Raw genomic sequence first — 25,266 nt, 5'->3', positions numbered from 1 at the left:
TGATGCCTGGTGACATACCTTGACAATTTTGGTATCATTTGAAAGGGAAGTTTGTGCTTAGACTGAAAACACATTATGGGTACAGTTATTGAAGTTTGTATTTGGTTATTCCTGCCAATTTAGCCTGAATCAGTCCACGGCTTTAGAGTTATCAATCTGATTTATTTCTGAGATATGTGCCATTGATTTTTATTTCTTCACTTTCGCTCCGAGAGTAAGAACAAAGGGAGACAACAATTGATAAAATTGCTGTCAACATGTATACAAGTTGTTTCCCCTTGATAAGTTAACATCAATGAGAATAGAATATTAAAGTATCCAACAGAAAATGACTTAAGTGAGCATATTGTATTCTAAATAGCTCTAAGTCTTTACATCAGAGAGGCTTGATGAATTTTAGCAAGGGCTTATCAATGAAGCAAATCACTGATATTTAATAGCTTATTAGAATTACACATTTATTGTTGCCCTGTCTTGGCCTAATGACTTGGCCAAATGACCGTAATGAGTGTTATTGTTATTGATTTCAACAGAAATTGGATGATATGAGCTGACCTTTTTGTAAAGCCAAAAGGCTCATTTATAATATTGTTTTCAGTGTCTGATTTAGATATTCTTGTTGTTTATTCTTGCTTTATATATTCTTTCAGTACTCCTAAAACCATTTCAATTCTTACCATAATAATAGGAGGCCACCAAGGCATCCAAAATTCACATAATTGTCCATGAATTTTAAATACTATCAGTGTATTATCATAATAAAAAATGTGTTTTTATGGCTAAATGACTTTCTATTCTGTTGCAGGATCACAAGCCGGAGAGGGAGTTCTTTGTGCGGTATGTGGGGCTGTCTTTCTGGCACTGTGAGTGGATCTCAGAACTTCAGGTACAGATGATCTCATTTGTTTTAATTTGTATTCTCACACAGAATATTTCTTCTGGTTTGTGTCCAATTTTCAAGCCTTTGTAGACAGTATCACTATGTTCCTCCAGGTAACAAACATGCAATGGATTTGAAAAATTTCCATTAGCTGAAAATTTGTACAACAACAGCAACAACAACAAAAACCATTCTTGCATTGGGGATTACAAATTACATCAGCAAGTAGATGCTATCTAAAAATTAGTGGGGTTATAATCATTAAAGTACGGAAGCAGCAGAAACAAAGTTTATTAAATACAATCAAGTTTTCATTAATTAAATTCAAATATCAAACTAAGATGATTTACAGATATAGCACTACAATAATGTAATGTTACATAAGACCAGAATTAGAATATACTAACTATGAAGCCATAGGTTTTAATGTTAATTAGTAATACTAAATGCTTTAAAGAAAAACACAGTATAGTCATGCTCTTAAATCTTTCAGTTGGATGTATACCAATCAGCTCTTATCCGGATGTACATGCGTAAAAATGACATGGATGAACCCCCGCCGTTAGAGGACGGTAGTAGTTGGGGAAATAAGGAGAAGCGCAAACACGCTGCTGATCAGGACACAGATAACCTTGAAGATAGATTCTACAAGTACGGTGTGCGGCCTGAGTGGCTCCAGATACATAGGATTATCAACCACAGGTGAGGACCTGGCCTCAGTGTCTCGATTAAATATTCACATATTTATTGGCTTTATAAATGGTTTTTATTTACATAATTTCTTTAAAACATTAAGAATTAAATCAATGTGGGTGTATGTGTTTTTTTTGTCTAACCATACTGATAGAAAAAGCATTGAAATGTTATATTATTTAATAATGAACATTTATGTGTTTATTTAAACTTGGTGGAAAAAAATAGAAAGAAAAGAAATAAAACACTATGAAAGACCCAAAAAATATTTCTTCTATTTACTGTTACAATATTATACAATTACATGTTTCTGAAGTGCCTAAAAAGGTTCTGGTGACGTGTAACCTGCTTCCTTTTGATGTGGCGATACCTGATTTGAAGGTTAAGTTGATCACTATGATTGATCATTATAGTAATAATGTGTGTTTATGCCCCTTCAGAGTTGAACACGGTCAGACTAGTTATTTGGTAAAATGGAGAGACCTAAACTACGATATGGCAACATGGGAGCCCGAAGACAGTGAAGTGCCCGATTTCAAAGCTTCAATAGATTACTATGACAACCTCAGGTAATGAAAGCTATTTGATTGGTACTGAAAAATTAATTTTATTGTTGGGCTTAGACGCTGCATAAGTTTTAATGAATTATACATCAGCATTGTTCCAACGAGAGTGACTTAGTTTAAGTTCTCATAACTAGCGTCACAATTGTTGTAAAATATATAATGAATAAATCCACAAGAATGTTTGATTATTATTTCCCTGTCGAAACATCATCTACTTGAATGGTTCAGATATGTGTGCTCTGTATTGCAGGAGGGTGATGTTGGGTGGTCCGGCGGAAGAGAAGCCGCGTAAGAAGAAGGGCAAGAAGAAGAAAGGGGAGGAAGAAGGCGTGGATTCTCCTCGACCTATGGGCATGCCGCCTGCATATCCAGTCACTGATGTCAGTATAAAACCCTTAATACTCCCGCCCCCTGTTAAAAGACTGCAACCCTCAAACCTACTACACCCCCACTGTAATAAAAAGGTTTAAACGATCAATACTGATCCCCCTTCCAAATAGTCGAGCCTTATACTTAAGCATATGATTTTGTGTAATTTGAATGTTAAACAAAAATGCACAAGTCTGTTACATTATTATATGATAGTCTATATTCTTAATGTTTTACACAAAGTAGACTAGCCCAAATACTCGTTTCTCTTTGGTCCATAAATACGTGCATACACTCGTAATCATGCTCTGTTTTAAGAGCAACTCTTTTTGTATGCTAGTATCAAAAATCTTTCTCTTTCCACCTCCACAGATGCGTAAGCAGCTACCTGATGACCCAGATTACCTTAAACAAACTGGTGGCAAACTACACCCGTACCAGCTGGAGGGCCTCAACTGGCTGAGATACTCCTGGGCCAACCACACAGACACCATCTTGGCTGATGAAATGGGCCTCGGAAAGACTATTCAGACCATCTCATTCCTTTCTTCCTTGTATAATGAAGTAAGTGGGTGGTGAAGCATTTTAAAAGTTGTCAAATATTCACATTTTACTTTATGCACATGATAAAAGGGCAAAAACATTTAACTATAAAGTGAGGAATATAAACCGTTTTATAGACTATGTAATCGGTCTGTAAGTGTTTTATGATATGCTTTAATAATTAATTTTCATCAAGCTCATTTACACTACACATTTGAAATATATGCCCCTTAATACAATTTCAAAATTTCTGGTCCTTTGTGTTTATCATAGCATACATGTACATTTGCACTTATGACACATCCTGCTACGCATGCAGGCTAGTTATCAAATATCACGTATTGCTAGTGATTATTTTCCTTGGGCCGTCATGTGACCGCATTTGACCAATGAAAAGGATGAAAATAAATGAATAGAAATTTCAGTGCTAAGATACTTCATAAGGTTTGTGCAACTTCAAAATCTACATATATCATCCACAGGGCCACTGTAAAGGTCCGTTCCTGGTGTCGGCACCACTGTCAACCATTATCAACTGGGAGAGAGAGTTTGAGTTCTGGGCTCCTAATCTTTATGTGGTCACATACACAGGAGACAAAGACTGCCGTGCAGTCATAAGGTAAACTACGGGCTGAACTGTTGCTGATTGGCATTTTGTTTTCAATACATGTCTTGAATAATATTTTTTGAAAAAAAAACAAGCTAAAAATAATTCAAGCAATCTGATGTAGTAGGGCACAAACAGGGTTTACTCTTGATAGATCTTTTTTTAATTTTAATGCATTATTATGTTTTAATAAACTTATTTGACTTTATTGATCTGAGCTAAAAAAAGTGTATGATTTGTGTACAGTTAAATTTTGTTTTTACCTCTATCAATTATAAACCTATTTGATGTCCTTTTTACTTTTAAACCGTTAAAGATATTCAAATAAGACACATTGTGAGAGAATGTGCACACATGCATTGCAAGGCTTTTATAACTCCTGCTTTACTTAGTGGTGAGTTATGCCCCTAGTTTAGCTAAGAAAACCCCCAAGACTAACAGCGTTTGTAATGTGGCATTCTTATGATTTTTCCAGAGAAAATGAATTTTCATTTGATGAGGGAGCTGTACGTACAATAGGCGGTAAAGCTTCGAAAATGAAGCAGGGTAGCAGTGTGAAATTCCACGTCCTTCTGACGTCGTACGAGTTGATCAGTATTGATACAGCGACCCTTGGATCTATAGACTGGGCAGTCTTAGTTGTGGATGAGGCTCATAGGCTGAAGAATAACCAGTCTAAGGTATGGAAAAAGTGTTATTAATCTGCGGGGGCGTGACATTTCATTGTTCCACTATAACCTTAAACCTGTTCAAAATCTATCACAGGAATAGGTTTCTTTAAAAATGGCCCTGCTTGTCATTTTTAAGTATTGACAGATTTTAACTGGAAAATGGTTTTTACAAGCAATCAGTGTATTTTTGACACTGCTTATTCATAAAGGAATGATAAATATGAAAACACAAGTTTGAGATAAAGTGAAAACATATTTACTGTCTATACACTTGCAAATAACCACTTTCTTTATGCTGTGAAATGACTTAACAGGTGTGTTACATACTAGTTACTTTTATCATGAGCACAAATGACTATCGTTTCAGTTTATTCCGTAACTTGTCCAACTACATTACTTCAGTTTTTCTGTTTGGCTAAATATCATTTTTTTCCCTATTTTAACCAACTTCCATATAACAAGTTTTCCACATCTATATTTCAGTTTTCTGTATCTGTCAAACTACCCTGTTTCAGTTTTTTCAGTATGCACATTTCAGATTTCCCGTATCTACATTTCAGTTTTTTCTGTATCTACATTTTAGTTTTTCCGTATCCTGTCCAACTACCACATTGCGTACAAGCTGCTACTGACAGGGACCCCACTACAGAACAACCTTGAAGAGTTGTTCCATCTGCTCAATTTCATGTCTCCGGATAACTTCAAGTAAGTCTTTCCCCTAATGAGTTGTTAATGAGGTCTCACAACAAACTGCCTTCAGGGGTCATGTTCAATATCGTTCTATCCTTATCATTGGACATGCTTCAGTTATTCCATTAAGCCTATTGACCAATTAGTTATCCTGTCCAATCAAAATTAAGTTAAATCTAATGTCATATATTGTATATGGGCCCCTGATAACTAATTTGTCAAGTAAGTTTATACTAATTTCTTATAGCTTGATTGTGACAAAAGCTGATAGCTTATAGAATCGCTCTTGAGTCTGCTTTCTGGGTAGAAACCAGTGCTGGTGTCCATTTTGAGAGGCCATGAGAAAAAAGCCCAGATGGGGTTCATACACACAACCAAGAGGACACCTATACCACTAGACAACTCTCGCCCTCTGAAATTTGTCAAGTTAAAGATTGATTGAATACAGCACTAGGACTATGATCGAGAGCTGAAATGCAAAACGGATTAAACTCATATTTTTATATGGAGTTTTATCACATGCTTACCCTTGTTTTCGATGTAATATACCCATTAGGAATATTTTTATCTGACACTTGTGTAAGATAACGTATCAGACATTCTATTGGCTAGACTAATAACACGTGACCTAGACATCCCTCCGCATTGTTTGTAAACAAAGTGGTTTAAACGCTAAATACTTACCTCAATAATGAAGCTGTAGGACTTCCGGGAGACAAATGGCTAACGAATCATAGTGCCAGAAAGCATCTTGTTCAAAACCTTTCTGATAACAATGTTCCACCAACCAGATAATTCAGATCACTAGTCACAGAAAATTCCAGTCAACAAATACAGCCACATTTAAAAGTGACAAACAACATAAGAACATTTCAAACATCTCCATCTTGACAAACACCCGCCATTTGCTTGCCAGTTTAATATATACAGGTCACATAATAAACCGCGTAAATGCATATACTCTCGGTGTGACGTCATTAAAATGTGTACTTATTGGGTTTTCTTGTTAGAATTGTTCATTATTCATGTTGGATATTTTACTACACATTTTGATATTTGTGACTTGTTAAGCGCTTTATCAGAATTAAAACCTGGTAACTGCTAGCTATTTTTGTGATTTTCATTTGGAACTAATTTGTATGGGGCATCGTTGACATTCCACTCTGAGTACTTTGGCTGTCAAACAATGAGTTCAGAAAGTGGAACTTAATTGGTAATAAAACACCGTTTAAAGCTGCTAAAGCATGTGATAAAAAAGATCTGGCACTCATTGTCATTTTATACAAGATTTTTATTAAACTTGTCAATGAAAGTTGTTAGTAAGCTCGCCAGAGGCTCGCTTACTAACAAATTTCATGAACTTGTTTAATAAAATCTTGTATTAAATGACAACTCGTGTCAGATCCTATATATACTCATCTTGCAAGTAACCCTGGAATTGATATTTTATTGAGTATTCATTGTTTCAGTGATCTACAGCACTTCCAGAGTGAGTTTGCGGACATTTCCAAGGACGATCAAGTTAGGAAACTCCACGACATGCTGGGCCCTCACTTGCTGCGTCGTCTGAAGGCTGATGTACTCAAGGGAATGCCCGGCAAGAGTGAATTCATTGTCAGAGTGGAGCTTAGCCCTATGCAAAAGTAAGTTGACATCATTTTGTGTATCTTGTGAAATTGAAGGTTTTATTAAGAACTCCTCTTATCAGTCAGTTGTAAACATGTGGTAAAAAGTTGCAACAACTTGAACAATATTTGGATGATTGTTTTTTGTTTTGGGATAAATGAAGTTATTTGAATGTTTGAAAAAGGACTTCCTGGATTCTGGAGATCAACGTTCAAGTAGATTTTAGCTCATCTTTTTATTAAAAAAAAAGTTGAGGTATTATCATAGCTTTGTTGTTTCCAACTTCTTTGTCATGCAAAACTTAAACCTTGGCCATAACATGCGCAGGATATTGTAAAAAAAATCTGAGTTCTAACTTCATATTTTGCTAGAAATTATGCACACATACAGCAATGCAAAAATCTTTGACTTCAGTAATTTTTAAGTAATGCTCCTTATTCGACTGAAAAACAAGAGAGGGAAGTTAACATTTGCCCCATGGCACTCTCGTTGATATATATAAATGTTATTAGTTGTATTAAAATCTTATTACCCAATGATTATTAACATTTCAGGAAATACTACAAATATATTCTGACACGTAACTTCTCAGCCCTAAACATCAAGGGCGGTAATTCTGTTTCCCTGCTCAACATCATGATGGACTTGAAGAAATGCTGTAATCATCCGTACCTCTTCCCAACTGCACAACAGGTAAGAACACTGGATTTAGGTAGTTGATACTAGTGTTTGAAAATCGGACTCCATTTGCTATTGATAATCGATTCGAATCGGGCCAAGCATTTCGATTTACTATCGGACAATAATTGAAAGTTCATAATATCAGTAAGGAATACATTATTTATACATGGTATCACGAGCATTTAAATGGTTAAACCTGGATTCAGTACGTGTGATGCTATAGACATGCTTTTTGCAACAGAAAGTAAATTTCCATAACCCCTTTCTGTCTTTTAACAACTAAACGAAAAAAAACATTACAACACAACACATTCTTAATAATTGCACATTATACTGCAAAATGATGCACACTGGAACATTTAAGTATCTTAATATTTTATCCATGTAAATGCATATCAAATTTTTGTGAACCTGTTAAATTCATCATTTCATTAGAACATCTTAATTTTATAAAACTTTCAACAAAAAAGTAATTTAGTTAATTACACACCAAACCAAAAAAGGTTTCAAAAACAGAATGCATTGAGCCGGGATCCCGGATATTTACAGGAAAGACCGGATCCACTACATCATAGAGACAGGTTATTGAAGAATGTTTTATGAAATATATAAACAATTATGATTAATTTGTAATTTTAGGAGAGGTTGTAAGTTTTTAAGCAAAAGTGTTTACATTCACCGCATTTCATGATTTGTGTAAGAGAGCGTGACCGTAAGAGAGTGACATCTCTTGTTTAAATGAACTAAACGAGAATTTACCTGAAATAAGAATTTACATTTACTCGACTTTAACGACAAGACAAAAAAATACGTAGTTACCGGAAGTAACATTAGCGACATCGATTTTGGACAACCACTATCGATTGTCGCCGACATAGCATTGTCAGGACGATTTATCGATTGTACTGGATAATCGTTTCATTACTAGTTTATATTGATATCTTTAAGCTCCATTGGGTCTAAGGCTTATCACTTACAGAATCACTGTTAGGTCCATTTCCTTGGTAGAATCAGTTCTGATGTCTTTTTTATACAGTCCTAGAAAGTTCTACTGGTGGGTATGGAACATGTGACAACCTCTTTAGTGAGAGGCAGACATCTGAACAGCTAATACCAGTTGAAAACGAATTACAGGTTCTTATTGAAACATGCCTCCAAGCATTCTTAGATTCTTTAGATGTCATATACATAAAAAACGTTTTTTTATCCAAGGATGATGTTTTTCCATTTTTATAAACATTCAAAACTCGCTATGTCAAATTCATTGGGACCCTGGGAAATACTTTGAGATAACAAACATTCGATATTACTGAAAAACAGAACCTGTGTAACTAAACCAAACACTTTCTAAATAAAATCCAACATAACCATACTATTGAGATAACAGAGTTTGACAGCGGGTTTTGTCTGTTGTTTGAAAATAAAACAGATTTTACACTTTTAAAGTGTTCTTATCAACTAAATACATAAATATTTTGACAAATAACCTAGCAATGCTTAATTTTCAAAATACTCTTGCAAAACTGCTTTTATGAACAAATTACCTGATATTATAGGAGGCTCCTCGCACGCACAATAATGCATATGAAGGCACAGCCTTGACGAAGGCGTCTGGCAAGTTGATTTTGGTATCCAAAATGATGAGTAAGCTGAAAGAGGACGGGCATAGAGTACTTATATTCTCACAGGTGAGTGAATCAGTATAAATGCAGGCCTCATCCAATAGGATGATTTTTGCGAAATAGAAATACATGGATGTGATTTGTCCGTAGATTTCAGCGGGTCTAATGGCTACAGTTTGCTTTTTGGTGTAACTTATTTGTTGTAAGTATTGACACTCCAGTTTGTTTCAAATTTGAAGTCATAACAGCCCTCAAAAGGGCCTCTTAAAAGCCAACTTTGCTTTTGTGGCAGGGTGCTTCACACCCTTTTACCCCAATCTCATGCCTAAAGCCCTGTTCACACCGCTCGCTGATATGGTTTCAGCCCTCCAGCTGCCAAGTCAATCTCATCCCTGACATATGCTTTCAGTGAGTACCTAATAATACAATTCCGGCATTTTTTTTACAAATATTCTCTATTTATTTTTTCGCAAACAGATGACAAAGATGTTGGATATTCTAGAAGATTTCTTGGAACACGAGGGTTACAAATACGAGCGTATTGATGGCGCTATTACGGGATCTCAGAGACAAGACGCCATTGACAGGTTTAATGGTATGTGTGACATATGAAATCCATAAGAAGTAAATGATGCTTTTCATGGTCAGTGGGTGTAGGAAAAAATGATCAAAAAAAAGTAAGGGGAATGGTAAATCTATATTGTGTTGATGATTTTTAAGCTAGATTTTAACCTTGGCTGTAACTCCGAAAGCCTTCCAAGATATTCTTATGAAACTTGGTACACATGTTTCCAGGTACAGTACATACATGTATGACAAGCCACATAATTCTAGCTTTAATAATTATTGCATCAGGAGCAGAACTTTTTACTGTCATGTTTATTTCCTTATCCAGCTCCTGGAGCAGAACAGTTTGCATTCCTGTTATCCACAAGATCTGGTGGTCTGGGCATCAACCTGGCTACAGCCGACACCGTCATCATTTACGACTTCTGATTGGAACCCTCACAATGACATACAGGTGAGCATTTTGTAATGTAGGATTAATTAGATCACATGAGATTTTTAATAAGAGCCAAGACTTTCTCACTTGTGGCATAGCAACTTAGTGGTTGCTATTGTAAACATTACTCTTGCATCAACATAAGTATTGCTACAACAAAAGATAAAAAATAATTTATATTATTGCCAATAATTTATGGGCACACAATATCTTGAGTAACATAGCATTTAGTATGAAAAGACTAAAAACAGAATTGGAACATAGCAAACAAGTATAATTCTCAGAACAATGAGTTTTGCAGTGTATGTTTTGACATGAATACACATGTTATTTGATGTTTCAGGCATTCAGTAGAGCCCACAGGATTGGTCAGGCAAACAAGGTACTCATCTATCGGTTCGTGACGAGGAATTCAGTGGAAGAGAGAATCACACAGGTAGGCACTCAGCAAGAATTTTCAACTTTTTTTCTTAGCAGTTCAAAAAAAGTTCAATTGAAGTAGTAAGGTGTTATAAAATGTGTTTTCCCAACCTACCCATAGAAATTTCAGCCCACTTAAATTTGTCCGGCTATGGCAACAGAATAAGTGTGGTAATGTCTTTTGACCTGTCTAGAAAAACTGGATCCAGTCTACACCAATTTGCACACTAATGTGAACAAACCAAAGCACATCCAACACCTTTGGGAACACAACTGTGACATGAGCTTGATCAATAACTCTTTTTGAATAGCTTTGTCTTTAAAGTAATGACTGTAAGTAAGGGTATTTTATCAATTTCAACAACAGTATTTTTATATTAATGTTTCTTTATTGAACTGTCTGCAGGTAGCAAAGAAAAAGATGATGTTGCAGCATTTAGTGGTACGACCAGGAGTTGGCAACAAGACAACTTCCATGTCTAAACAAGAGCTGGATGATATCTTGAAATTTGGAACAGAAGAACTGTTTAAAGAAGTGGAGGGTATGAAGACTATTTTTTTTAATAACTTATTTCAAAAGACAACTGTCAGGCACGACAAACAAAGATCGAATTAATATTTTAGCGCGGAAATTTTTGCACCAAAACTATCGCAAAATAAAGCAACCAATCAGAATTGATACAATATTGATTACCTACGGAAGTGACTACCTGTAAACTTTGACATATTCGAGGTGAATAATTAAATATTTTATAGTTTATGTAAAATAATTAAGTGTCATGAAATGTAATGGTATAATTGTTTTGCACCTAAACGTTTCTCTTAGTGATTTGTCAACAGTTATTAAATATTGCATTAATTTCCATGTAAAGTCTTTTAAACAAATAGACTTAATAACAGAAGTTAGTAAAGACTTTTGAAATATAAGAACTTATATTTCCTGAGGGTATTGTAAGCTTGTCTGTTTTTGAAGATAAAATGGTCAAGGAATTTTGGTTGCATTGATGTCTGTTTTAACATTTGCCATATCTAACAAATCATTAAAAATATACAAATGAAACTTGGTACACATATTTCCAGAGACAATACATACAAGGCTCTATACTCTGGCTTTAATATTTGATGAGTTATTGCTTCATGTTTAACTGAAGAATTGGGGTTTATTGAAGGCTTAATGGTGCTATTGACATCAGTGGTCTAAATTAACACAAACCCGCAAGACCTGCACTGGAAAAATGTCTTCCCGGGCTTGCTCAAATTCTGAATTTTATATAGCAGGTCTTGTTAAAAAATTTGATGCCAAGCTATAGTATAGGAATTCGGGCTTACTCTTCCAAAAGTCTAATTTCAATGACTGTGACATGAAGCATGATGTCTGTGAATGAATTTCAGATACATGTAGACTACATTAACTGTTGATATTTTGTTTAATTATTTGGTGTCTTATCATTCCTCAGGTGATGATGACGAAGAAAAGCGTATTGTGTACACTGACGAAGCTATCTCACAGCTTCTGGATAGATCTAAAGAAGCCCAGGAAGAAAAGGAAATAGCTATGAATGATTACTTTGACTCATTCAAGGTGGCTGCCTACAATGTCAAGGAGGGCGAAAGTGATGTAAGTATTAGCTTGGTAAAGTTGCTTGGATTTGCATTTAAGTAACTTTACGTTCCACCCAAATTATCAGGCGGCAATTTTGTGAAAAAGCTTGTTTGGTAAAAGACAGAAGGCCGGGCTCCCTAAGTGGCGTAGACTGTGCTATGTTCCATAAAAAATGGTGAAGGAATAGTTAAGTTATCCAGCATATCATTTATGACATAGCTTCTCATTTTGTATACACACACTGCTACTGGGACCAATAATTATTCTTCAGTTCTTTATTCTTATTTTACTATCTCAGGAGGAGGAACAAGAGACAGAAGTGTTGAAACAGGAGGCAGAGCATGCTGACCCCGCCTACTGGGAGAAATTGCTCCGTCACCACTACGAGCAGCAGCAGGAGGATCTTGCCCGAACCCTTGGAAAGGGCAAACGAGTCAGGAAACAGGTGAACTATAACGATGCCACCCTTGGAACTCAGGACGACGTTGCTTGGAAGGAGACCATGTCGGATTATGATTCCGACTTCAGCCATAATGGGGAGAATGAGGATGATGATGACGAAGAATTCTTAGGGGAGGGCCAGAAAGACGGAGCTGGTGAGTGCATGATTTTACTTATGATTAAATGCAAACTTCCAGTTCTTACCATAATATTGAATGTTTAAAGGCATTGAAATGGATATTCAAGTTATGTATTGAACCTCTATAAAACTCATTATCTGTTCAGTCTGCCTGTCAAATTATCAAAGTCTTATTATAAGGAGTTTTATGTCCCTCTAATATCTGGAATACACAGACTCCCTAGACTAAATGCAGTATAAATATTTAGACTTTCAAAAAAGATACTGTTTTAAAAACATACGCTTATCAACATTTTAGCATGAAAAACATGCTTTAACATTCTTTTAGCAAACTTTATGTAGGGAATGTTAATATAAGTGTTGAAAGTTCATTCTGTATGCAATTCTTTCCATCAATCAATTGTTCTTTTTCTTGTCCAGGCCGAAGCAAGCGCTCCGAGCGTCGTGAGAGAGACAGACCATTACCACCACTGCTGGCCAGGGTTAATGGACAGATTGAGGTCCTGGGATTCAATGCGAGACAAAGGAAAGCCTTCCTGAACGCTGTCATGAGATACGGCATGCCCCCACAGGATGCATTTAACTCTCAATGGTAAGTTACATATGTGAGAATGTTGTTTTTTATATGGGGTAGAGTTAGGCCCTCTTATTAAATGCCAGGTTTCGTAAGGCCTTTCTGAATCCAGTTATGAGGTATAGCATGCCCTAACAGGATACATTTAACTCTTTGAGTATATGTGAAACAATAGTTGCCCGATATAATCATGTGATGGAGTTATGGCCATTGATCATATCCAATTAGTTTACTTTTAAGACTGCATGCAATGCTGTTTTTTATTGGAAAAAAGAAAAAAGAAATCAGTGTGATAATTCTGTCACATCATCATGTTATGTACCAACATACCAGGGTTTTTTCAAAGAACTGCTGTCTGTTTCAGGTTGGTTCGAGATCTGCGAGGCAAGTCAGAGAAAGTATTCAGGGCTTACGTATCCCTGTTTATGCGCCACCTGTGTGAACCAGGAGCCTGACAATGCGGAGACATTCGCTGACGGTGTTCCCAGAGAGGGGCTGTCACGGCAACATGTACTCACTAGGATTGGGATCATGTCATTGGTCAGGAAAAAGGTGAGATACATGTTATACATGCTGTTAGACATGTATCTGTTTTTGTACAGTCTACCCATTTTACAAATTTTAGGAATCTTAAACAGAATTAGAAAGTTGAATGATCTATTTCTCAAGCAAAAATCTTGTTTGTATTATATGGTTTTTGGTACAATCATGCACATATTCCTTCTTTTAGATGACATCGTTTTTAAATGAAACAAAAATAATATTGTATACCCAGGCATAAAAAAAAACACATTAAATTTTGATACTACCATAAGTTGTCCTTATTAACATGCTGTATAAGTATCATAGATATCTTAATGGTAAAACTTGTGTTTTGATTAAATGGCATTGCTACTTCTAATAAAGTCAAATAATGTGCACATAGATTGCTGAATATTATCTTCATTTGTAACTGTATATGACTGTATTTTCTTGTATTTGTTTTGATTTTGATATTATATGTGTATTATACAGGTACAAGAGTTTGAAGCTATCAATGGGATCAACAGTATGCCATATGTGAAAGCCACAGAGGCGGTTGAGAAAACAAAAGAAGAGAAAGACTCAGCTGCCCCCTCTCCTGCTCCTAACGCAGAGACCAAAGAAGGGGAAAAGGTGGAAAATGATAAGATGGAAACTGAGGATACTCAGAAGGCTGCTGAAGATGGAGAGAAAAAGGCTGATGGTGCTGAGAGTACAGATGGAGCTGGTGATGGCAAGAAAGATGAAGCAGAAAGTGGGAAATCGGAAGATGGGAAATTAGAAGATGGAAAATCAGAAAGTGAAAAAACTGAGGGTGACAAAGGGGAGGGAGATACCGGGAAAAGTGAGGGAGAGGGGAAATCAGTGCAAGAGGCTGGAAAGGAGAAAGAAGAGCAGATTGAGAAAAAACAAGACGAGAAAGCAGAGGAGAGTAAAGAAGAGAAGATGGAAACTGATGAAAAGGTATATCTTGCCAGTACTAGTAAAATAAGAATAAAATAACAGTCAATTCTGTTTAGAGCTTACACTTGTATAATTTTATGTAAACCAGAAAGATAACCCTTTATTTGGACTAAGGAACCAGTTCAGAAGTTCAATAAATACAAAAATTGTATTGACAACGAATACTGAATTAATGATGAAAAACGAATATTGAATTAATGATGAAAACTTAAACATAAAAGTAATATTTTACTGTTATTCAATGTTTCATGGCTATTCATATAGTTGAATGATAAATATGAATTGGTTCTCGATTCTAAAATATAGAAATATATTAATTTTTTTTAATACTTTCAGCCTGAGAAGAGTGAAGAGAAGGAGGGAGAATCCAAGGAGACAAAAGAAGAGCCATCAGGGGAGGCAACTAAACAGGAGCCCATGGAGACAGGGAGAGCAACTGAGGACAAGAAAACAGCTGGTTAGTATCAGAATATTGTATTCTGTTTTTTGTCTGTTTATAAGTCCTGGTTGCATTGGTTTTTAATCATTTTACAATGCAGGTATTGTTGCAGCATTTGGAAATTTCAACAAATGAAATGTCTTTAAAAATTGCAACTTAATGAAAAGCAAAAACATCTCAACCCAGCACCCATAGTTCTTTAGCAACACAGTGTATTGGAAGCATGTATACCATTACCTAAATTTTGCAATTTTCACATTTTGTTTTATTTTTATTCAGTGGTATATGTCCCAAAATGTTTGAAAAACTATTTTTTTCTGCATTTTTTTGTTGATATATCATCATCATCAGCTCTAGTAATGGAGGCTTATCTGGTTGTAAAGATACTCTGAAATCTCATATGCAAACATGATAAACACACTGTTTTTGTGAGAAAAATGTTAAAATAAGTTGGCATATAGTTCTCTTAAAATACATCACTTATTTGTGTTCTGTCTGAAGATATCCCATGTTATGATATGCAGATAACCGTATGATTAATTATCCTTGAAAATCAAGGAAATTGTAAATTCTTGGAAAAAGTTTGAAACTAACGAGATGGAGTTTGTTTTTGCAGAGGGAGAAAATAAAGAAGAGGTGAAGGAAGAGAAGGATGATTCCAGTAAAGATGAAGTGAAAGGTCGGTACACATTCATCAGATTCGCTGTTGTATTGATGCAATTGACATTGCTACTTTGACGAAGGGCATTTTTATAGTCAGTGGTTGGATGCTGATGCACCCAGTGACTGGATGCTGACAGTGGCTAGTTGTCTATCACTAGCTTATGTGTAGTTGCTAATAAAGAGAACATGTTTACACTCGCCTTATCTAATCTTTTATCAGCAAAACTTCACACTTGGTGAAACAAATGGTGATTTTATTTTATAACTGCTGCATGAAATTCTACCCACATTGGCTTAAAGCAGAAAAATGATCTACTGGTTTTTCCTTGCATAAAGCTGTGTGGCAAATAATCAGCCCAGTTTTAGGGGGCCCATTTAGAGTGTATATAGGCTCTTAAGGCACTGGGTTACATTAAAGGCTAACAGTGATACTTTCCTACAATATGCCATTCAATATGCTACTTAGGAAATTGTTCAAAACAGTTTTTATGTTAATCTTTGATTTGTTTCATGCCTAAACAATGTTAATGAAAGCTTGCAATAATTCAGTTTTACATTTTATTATTTATTGTATCTTTTGTATGACATATGAACGCAATTGGACAAAGAATGTCTGAATTGGTTATTTTAGTAAGGCCAAGAAAAAAATTCATTTGGTTTGGTTTTCCCAACCCTAACTATGAGGTTAGTTCCGCTCCTACTGTTCTTCTAGTCAGTTGATTTTGTGTGTGTTTTAATGTTGTTTAAAACCTTTTAAGCTTTATACTGAAGATTACTTTAACACCATTTCCCAATTTTAACGATAACATTTTTATATAAAGCCTTATAAAAAAAGAAGCCTGCCTACCCTACCTGTTTTTAAAAAGGATGTAAGATGTTACCCTAACCGAATCATTTTATTTTGGCCTTAACTTGTGAGCATGCAGGTTCCTTCATCATATGGTCTTAATGATCAGGTGAAGAAACTACATTGAAACTACAAATGAGGACCCTATTGACCCTATTCAATATTTCAGAAGAAAAAGATGAAAAGCCAGAGGTGAAGGCCGAGAATCCAGACAGTGATGCCAAGTCGGACACTAAGTCAGAATCTGGTAAACCAGACAGTGACAAGGCTGAAGACGGGACGAAGAAAGAGGAAGTAAATCAAAAGTTTATGTTCAACATTGCCGACGGAGGTTTTACCGAGCTTCATACACTCTGGCAGAATGAACAGAGAGCTCTTGTTAAGGTGAGTGACAGCTATTAGATGATCTTATATTGAATGATTGACTAGTGACAGATTGTTAATGATATAAAAAGGATATTATTTGATATAAAAGCAATTATTGTTTCAATAAATGCTCGTAAAGTCTGCCATGTTTAAATTGCATGTAATTTAGGGTTGTAATTCTCTTAGGTCAGTGAAGGAAACTTCTGAGGGGAATATTCTATGTAGTAAAAAAACAGTGTTTATTAGTGTTTGAAAATCGGACTCCATTTGCTATCGATAATCGAATCGAATCGGACTAAGCATTTCGATTTACTATCGAATAATAATCGGAAGTTCATTACATCAGTAAGGAATACATTCTTTATACATAGTATCATCATGATCATTTTAATGGTTAAACCTGCAATCAGTGCGTGTGATGCTATAGTCATGCTTTTTGCAACAGTAAGTAAATTTCCATTACCTTTTTCTGTCTTTGATAACTTAATGAAAAAGCATAACAACAAAACACATACTTAATAATTGCACATCAATTGCAAAATGACGCACACCACATCAAGTAAGTTATCTTAGCATTTTATCCATGTAAAAGCATATTAAATATTTGTGAACTAGCTTAACATTCACTAACCTGCTATATTGCAAATTTCATTAGAATATCTTAATTTCAAATAACTGTCGCTAAAAAGTAAATTAATAAATTACAAGCGATACCAAAAAAGGTTTCAAAAACGGAATGCATCGAGCAAGGATCCCAGGTATTTACAGGTAAGACTGGACCCACTACACCATAGAGACAGGTTATTGAAGAAGGTTTTAAGAAATATATAAACAATTAAAAAAAAATTGGGAGAGCTTGTAAGTTATTAAGCAAAGTGGTTTACATTCACCGCATTTGTGTAAAAGAGTGACCTCCCTTGTTAAATTGAACTCGACGAATTTACTGGAAAGAAAAATTGTCATTTACTCGAATTATACCAAAAAAAAACAATATTTAGTTACCGGAAGTATCATTAGCGACATCGATTTTGGTTAACTACTATCGATTGTCGCCGACATAGCATTGTCAGCGATGATTAATCGATTGTTCTCGATAATCGTTTCATCACTAGTGTTTATATAATAAAACAACAACCTCATTATAAAATATAAAAAATCTCCTTGTAAGCAATGCATAAATCTTCTCTTCCAGGGCAGAGAACATGAAGTCTGGCACCGTCGTCATGACTACTGGCTTCTGGCAGGACTTGTCACGTATCCTTTCATAGCTGAATTGTAAATCTCCTGTCCATTCCTTTTTACATTCAATACTAGTGTTGCAAAATAGGAACCGAAATGGTATCAATAATCAAATCTTATTAAAAGAAGTATTATGATTTCCTTTCAGAGAATATTTTAAACAGATCAATTAGTTTTAATATGTAGGTACTTTAATAAATCTGAAATATAATCTGGAAACTACACATGGGTTTTCTGTTTTTTTAACTTCAAAATCAAGTTCTTTTTTATCTTGAACTTCATTTGTTTGAGAGTATAATTTGACTTATTGGCATTTAAATCATGGAATTGTTTTTGAAAACTATGAAGTTGAGGCATGTATTTACCTTAACCCTGGTTCTCAGTCACGGGTATGGTCGCTGGCAGGATATGCAGAACGACACCCGTTTCCATGTTATCAACGAGCCTTTCCTCTCAGAGCAGGGAAAAGGAAACTTCCTCGAGATTAAGAACAAATTTTTGGCAAGGAGATTCAAGGTAACACTTTTCAATGACTTGCATCCATTTAGGATTATAGTCACATATCTAACCCTATACAAATGATTACAGTGCATTTAGACTTTTGTCAAGTATTTATAAAACATCTTAAGTCATACCTGAACTTACCGGTAAGTCAATTTCTTATGTTAAGTATCTCGCTTGTTCATATTGTTTAATGACCTTATGATATTTGAAATACTTGATTTTATTGAATATTCAAACTTTTATGTTACAAACACTTGTACATTTCTTTGAATATGGCTTCAAATGTCTTAGGTATTGACTCAAGTTAAGAAATAACTTAAATGTAAGAATATGGCCGTGTGTGTATAAAGGCATTCTCTCTCCACAGCTCCTAGAACAAGGCCTGGTCATAGAAGAGCAGTTGAGACGGGCTGCCTACCTGAACCTTACACAGGACCCCACTCACCCTGCCATGGCTCTGAATACGAGGTTTGCCGAGCTGGAATGCCTTGCAGAATCTCATCAGCATCTGTCCAAGGAGTCCTTGGCTGGCAATAAGCCTGCAAATGCAGTATTGCATAAAGGTAGGAAAATATAAGTGAAATACTCAATTGTATTAACTCGGCCATCTCTGACAACCTTTGGGATGATCCCATCAATAGGCTTCAAAATATTCAAAAATGTGATGAGGCACCGGCGATTAACTGAATTATCATTACGCTAAGAAGACCTATTCGATACTGTTAACAATTTACTGAAATGAATGATTTTGATTCATGTCTTAATTATGATTTGGAGAAACTTGAATTTGATCCATATCTGATCAGTATAATGTCACTACTTCTCCGCCCTAAAACATTAAATATGTCCTTTGACGATTGAAAATACAAACATCACATTTTCAATATGGGTGCTGCCATGCTGGACTATTTTTAAAGACTCATATTATTTCCAAAGTCATAACTTTTATATAATTGCAGAGGTGTTCCGATTGTGAAATACTGTGTGAATTGATCTCTTTAATTGATATTTTCAAAATGATTTGTACAAGTACACAGTGTATTATTTTCTGGAAAAAACATGTCTAGGATATTTTAGTATACAGGTATTTGCAATAGTCAACTTGATGATGATAATTGATCATGTTGAAAGTGTAATTTACCCTCCCATGGATATCAAAATCCATTAACTGCCTCATCTATTTTCATATCTTACTGTGATCTGAATCTAAAAAAAATCATAATTTTTTAATTCCAGTACTGAATCAACTAGAAGAGTTGCTATCGGACATGAAGCAAGATGTTAGCCGGTTACCAGCCACACTGGCGAGGGTCCCTCCTGTAACACAGAGACTACAGATGTCAGAGAGATCTATTCTGGGCAGACTGGTCAACCCTGGTCAGGCTCCTGTCACTGCCGCCCCAGCAGCACCCAGCCCCTCCACATCAGGTTAGTCACTGTTTACCATATGCGTTCCCACCCTTTTGAAATGAACTTGGTGAAGCATACTCCTAAACCGTTTAAACAAAGCACATTCATATCACAGTTGTGCTCTGAAAACAAGGGTCATGTTATTTACCCCAAACTTGATCAGCCAGACTCAACATTCTGAATGGGTTTCAAAACATAAACAAAACATGGCATTGACATTTGTGCCAGTTGTTGACTGTCAATCATATAGTGGCACACTCAAATGTCTTGTTTTAGTTGTGTTTGGCTGTTTGAATTTATCAGGTTTGTCACATAATGCTTATACCATTACTGGCGGTCTTCAAATGTTTCACAAAATTTTTCAGCAGACAATGAGGGGTTTAGGCAGAGTAAGCATAGCCACTAATGCCTCAAAATTTTTACATTATACATGTAGGTACATAATTTTTAAGAAAAAACAGCTACATGTATCTTTGTTTCTAGTATTTTTAGTTTATTTTTATATTATCACAGAAATATTTCAGACAATATTTCGGATATTGTTTGGTACCTGTGAAGCGTATTAACAACAGAAAATGTGGTTTGATTTTAGCTGGAGGCAAGTCAGGTACCGGTACTCCTAATGTAGCTGGGCACCGGTCAGCAGCAGGCACCCCAGGTAATTAGTTAACAATTCTTTCATTTGATTCTACTGTTTGATTCTTCTGTAAGCAGCCAGAGATGTATAAAACCATTAATAAATTAATATTCAAGGGGTAGCGGTGAAAATGTTCTGTCTTCTTTATCTAATGTCACTTCGAACATCTTCATTTTTACCCACATGATGTAATGAAAATCTGGGAAAAAAGGATCCAAATATATTGCATTTATTACGATGAAATTTCTCAGTCTTTGAGACTTATTCTGCCCTTGGTTCTCCATCTAATTGAACTGCTTCCCACTGGCTGCTTATATAATTTAAACTTCAAATGCGACTATTAACTTTGAGCATATGTTTCAAATGACTTGCATCGTAAATTCAAATCTGGTGTTTGGAAAATATAAACATATCTCTAAGAATTATATGTATGCATTTCCCATTTCTCCCTTCATCTTGAAAATAATAGCAACAGAAACTTTAGCAATATCAGTATCAGCATAACATTTCTCTTCTCTGGTAGTTTCGCTGGAAACTGGCTTCCAAATTGCACCCAATTTGGCCCCACCCCATGGACTATATGGGCCAATCTCTGGGCCAGGGGGTGATGTACCCGCTTTCTGGAGCTCAGATGTTGCCCGCTCCCTTGGGCTTGACCTCCATGGGCTTCCACCCATGTCAACGCATCATTGAATCGTTGAACAGCGCCCGCAATACCACTGTCACCTTTTTGGGTACTTGTTCTACAGCAAAATAACAGCGGTGTTACACTATCTTTAGTTTTGAACAGAAAGTTCTACGGCGCTTTTGTGGTATTCTTACCTGCATGTTTTGAATTATATAGTAGCTGGTGTTCTCACTGCTATGCATATTCTTGTGGAGATTTTATTCAAGTAGCCGGATATTTTCATTATCATTTTATTCTCCTTTGCCGCTTTTATCATTATATTTGGCAATGACCCTGTTTAGATGCTTTTGGTGCTCGAGGTTGTTTTTGATGTGCAGTGGTACTGTAGGGCAGCTGCTTTTGTGCTCTGACAGGAAGTTACTTTGTAGGGTGTAGGTTTCTGTTGCTAAGCAATATGGTGTTGCATGTGTCTAGACTACATTTTCCAGGATGTTTGGTGTAATGGATGCTTTTCAAGAATGCATTTTTTTTATCAGTCAGGCCACAAACTCCAGCGTTACTGTTTTTAATACTGCACAGATTCATTTTTCCTTCCTTTTTGGGTGAAGATATACTCGAAAGAATAAAAAAATAAAACCTGCTTCCAATGGTAAACTCAATGCAATAGAGAATTTATTGTCTGTAAACACTTGAAATTTGAGATTTCTTAATTTTTTAGTAAGATTTATTTAGAAGAAAGGAATGGAAGTGTACTGGTAACTGTTTAAAGTGCCATGATGGACATTTTTCCCCTGGTCTGTTTAGTTGCAAGAATTTCTCAAATATTGATGGTGTATCATGAAACTTGTACTTTTTAGTGAGTGGTCAATAAAGAAGTTTAAGGCTTATGGAGTATAGGTATGTATGTTACCCGCTTCTGTGTATGTGTGACCTCTCTGTATAACCTTGCTTGCTTTGTAGACTAGCTTCTTGCTTCTTCTTTCTATTGAAACATTGATTTAGCGTCACCTTTATTGATTTAACCTTTATTAAGCATTTTGTAGACGTTTAACTTGATAGTATATGAACTAGACATATTGATGAAGTCTAGAATTGGCAACTACATTCCACTTGCCTGTTAATTATTGACTGCTTGCACAAATTGGTATTTGCCCTAAATAATTTATAAGATATGCTAGTTGTTTCTTTGAAAACATGTACCTTGTAAATGGGCCTCGTTCCTTTACATAGTTCAACTACATCCCACAACTTTGACCTCGGGTAGAATGATATTCCTCAGACATAAATGATTTTTCAGACCGATACACTTAAGTGTCTTGGCTGTAAAACATCTAATTAACTAACCTAACATGCTAGTTTTTATTTTATTGTATCTTTCCCAAGTAGTAGTTTTAGATATCCAGCTAAGCATTATTTATTTGCCAATAGATTGCTTGTGTTAGACATTGTCTAGAGACATTACATACAATTTTCACACATGCTGTATAATGCTTTGCAAAAAAGATTTTGATACAAATAGCTTATGAATAGTTGCCAATTATTTAGCATATTTTGACTCTTTAGATGTTGCCAGTTTTAATTTCATTTTTGTTCGGCACATGTCATTTAAAATGACTTATTTCTTCATAAATGTTTATGGAACGCATTATGTTCTATTTTAATTAAGACTTAATTATCATACAGCCAGGTCAAGTTGTGTGTGCCAGGTACACAATTTGAGTACTTGATAGAATACTGATAGATAAATACTGTTTTGGACAATTGTTTCATTTTTGTCCGCCACAATAGTACAAGTAATGATTTTGATATGGAATAAATTCTTAACTGAACTGTTATTTACACTCTTCAGATCCCACTATTGGAGGATGCACGAAGGAGGCAATTTGTATAGAGTAGAGCCAGGGAAAAGAAATAACTCTATAGACTATAACTATAGCTGTGCTGGGAATGATGTGTATGGAAAATAGACTTACAAGAATGTTGTCTCTAGAACATTAAAATGTTGGACCAATCTAGGATGAATACTGTCCCTGGACCAATAATGCTATTAAGTCCAAGTCTTTTGAGAATGAGACAAAACATATTTTCATACCCAAACTTATGTTACAACGGTTGCTATGACAGCTGAGCCACTTCTTATGGAACATTGTTGGTTTTATGTTGAAATATAGATATATAGCTTCAATTTTGATAATAAGTAATTCACTTTATATACTTGTAAACATAAACACTGACCTACAAATAATAATATTATTATTTAATATAAGTTAAAAGATTTTCTTCCACTGTGATTGTGAAAATTTTATTATTTTATAAACAAGAGAATAAAGAGAATAATAGTAGGCATGCAAGTAATATTATTTGGATGAGTTGGCTTTTTGTTTTTAAAAATGAACGTGTCATTGTTGTGATAGGAAGTGTGGTTTAAGTCATGTACGTTATTGCTGTACCAAAATAATCATAATAAGTATCATTTGTTCCATATTGCATTGTAGAAATGTCTTTCCATTGGTTAATAATCGCCCTTAGTGGTGAAATCGTTTATTAATTGCTCATCATTAAATTTCTTTCATCAAATCAACATGTATTTATATCAGCCATCGAAAAACATAATGTTCACTATTCCAGCATATTGTTCAAATTGCATGTGTTCCAGGAACAAAATCATGGTTTTATATTATGTTACTGTTAAATTAAGGTCTATTCACAATACCTTAAAGGTAAAATGAATGTTATTTCATTAACTATAACAATTTCAAGCGCTTGTTTGTTTTTCATTGACATCATTATATATGCATGATTATTGAATCCGTTGATCTTTTTGGCAACGTTTTTGTTGTTTTGTAATAATAAACTAGTGAAAATGGGACGTTGCTCCGTTCAGTTTAAACTAATTTCTTGAACACACCACTTAATGTTGTAGATAATTAATATAGATACGTGGTGGCTGCCTGCACCCATTGGCTACATTTTTCAGAAATTGTGGCTGTGGAACAAGAATAAGAGGAGTGAAATTTAAAATATCCCAAATTGAGAAAGATGGGGGCCAGCATCGCTACAACGAATCAACAAACCAAGGTCAAGGCCACAATGTTCCACAACAATTGGGTCATCTTTCAAAAACGGTTATTAAAATAAAACCGCATGCAACATACTGGATAAGAATGATGCTGGTTACTCTAAGAATGATGCTGGTTACTTGTATTGATGATACCAGACAGTGTTGGCCATGTTATGAGGTAATGGGTACTACTATAAACTGGCCTTCATGTGATGTAAAGGGTACTATTATAAATCGGCCTTCATGTGAGGTAATGGGTACTGTTATAAATCGGCCTTCATGTGAGGTAATGGGTACTATTATAAATCGGCCTTCATGTGAGGTAATGGGTACTATTATAAATCGGCCTTCATGTGAGGTAATGGGTACTATTATAAATCGGCCTTCATGTGAGGTAATGGGTACTACTATAAACTGGCCTTCATGTGAGGTAATGGGTACTATTATAAACTGGCCTTCATGTGAGGTAATGGGTACTATTATAAATTGGCCTTCATGTGAGGTAATGGGTACTACTATAAATTGGCCTTCATGTGAGGTAATGGGTACTATTATAAACTGGCCTTCATGTGAGGTAATGGGTACTATTATAAACTGGCCTTCATGTGAGGTAATGGGTACTATTATAAATCGGCCTTCATGTGAGGTAATGGGTACTACTATAAACTGGCCTTCATGTGAGGTAATGGGTACTACTATAAACTGGCCTTCATGTGAGGTAATGGGTACTACTATAAATTGGCCTTCATGTGAGGTAATGGGTACTACTATAAACTGGCCTTCATGTAAGGTAATGGGTACTACTATAAACTGGCCTTCATGTGAGGTAATGGGTACTACTATAAATTGGCCTTCATGT

The 25,266-nt window shown here is 35.3% G+C and overlaps 1 pseudogene; it reads left to right on the top strand.

Annotated features, from left to right (window-relative positions):
* Positions 1 to 24,213, top strand: part of LOC128246950 (chromodomain-helicase-DNA-binding protein Mi-2 homolog) — a 35,752-nt pseudogene extending 11,539 nt beyond the window's left edge.
* The last annotated feature ends 1,053 nt before the right edge of the window (positions 24,214 to 25,266 follow it).

Source organism: Mya arenaria, chromosome 9 (assembly GCF_026914265.1).
Source record: "Mya arenaria isolate MELC-2E11 chromosome 9, ASM2691426v1".
Taxonomy (NCBI): domain Eukaryota; kingdom Metazoa; phylum Mollusca; class Bivalvia; order Myida; family Myidae; genus Mya; species Mya arenaria.
Note: the sequence above shows the minus strand (reverse complement) of the source record. Positions and strands in the feature narration are given on the sequence as shown.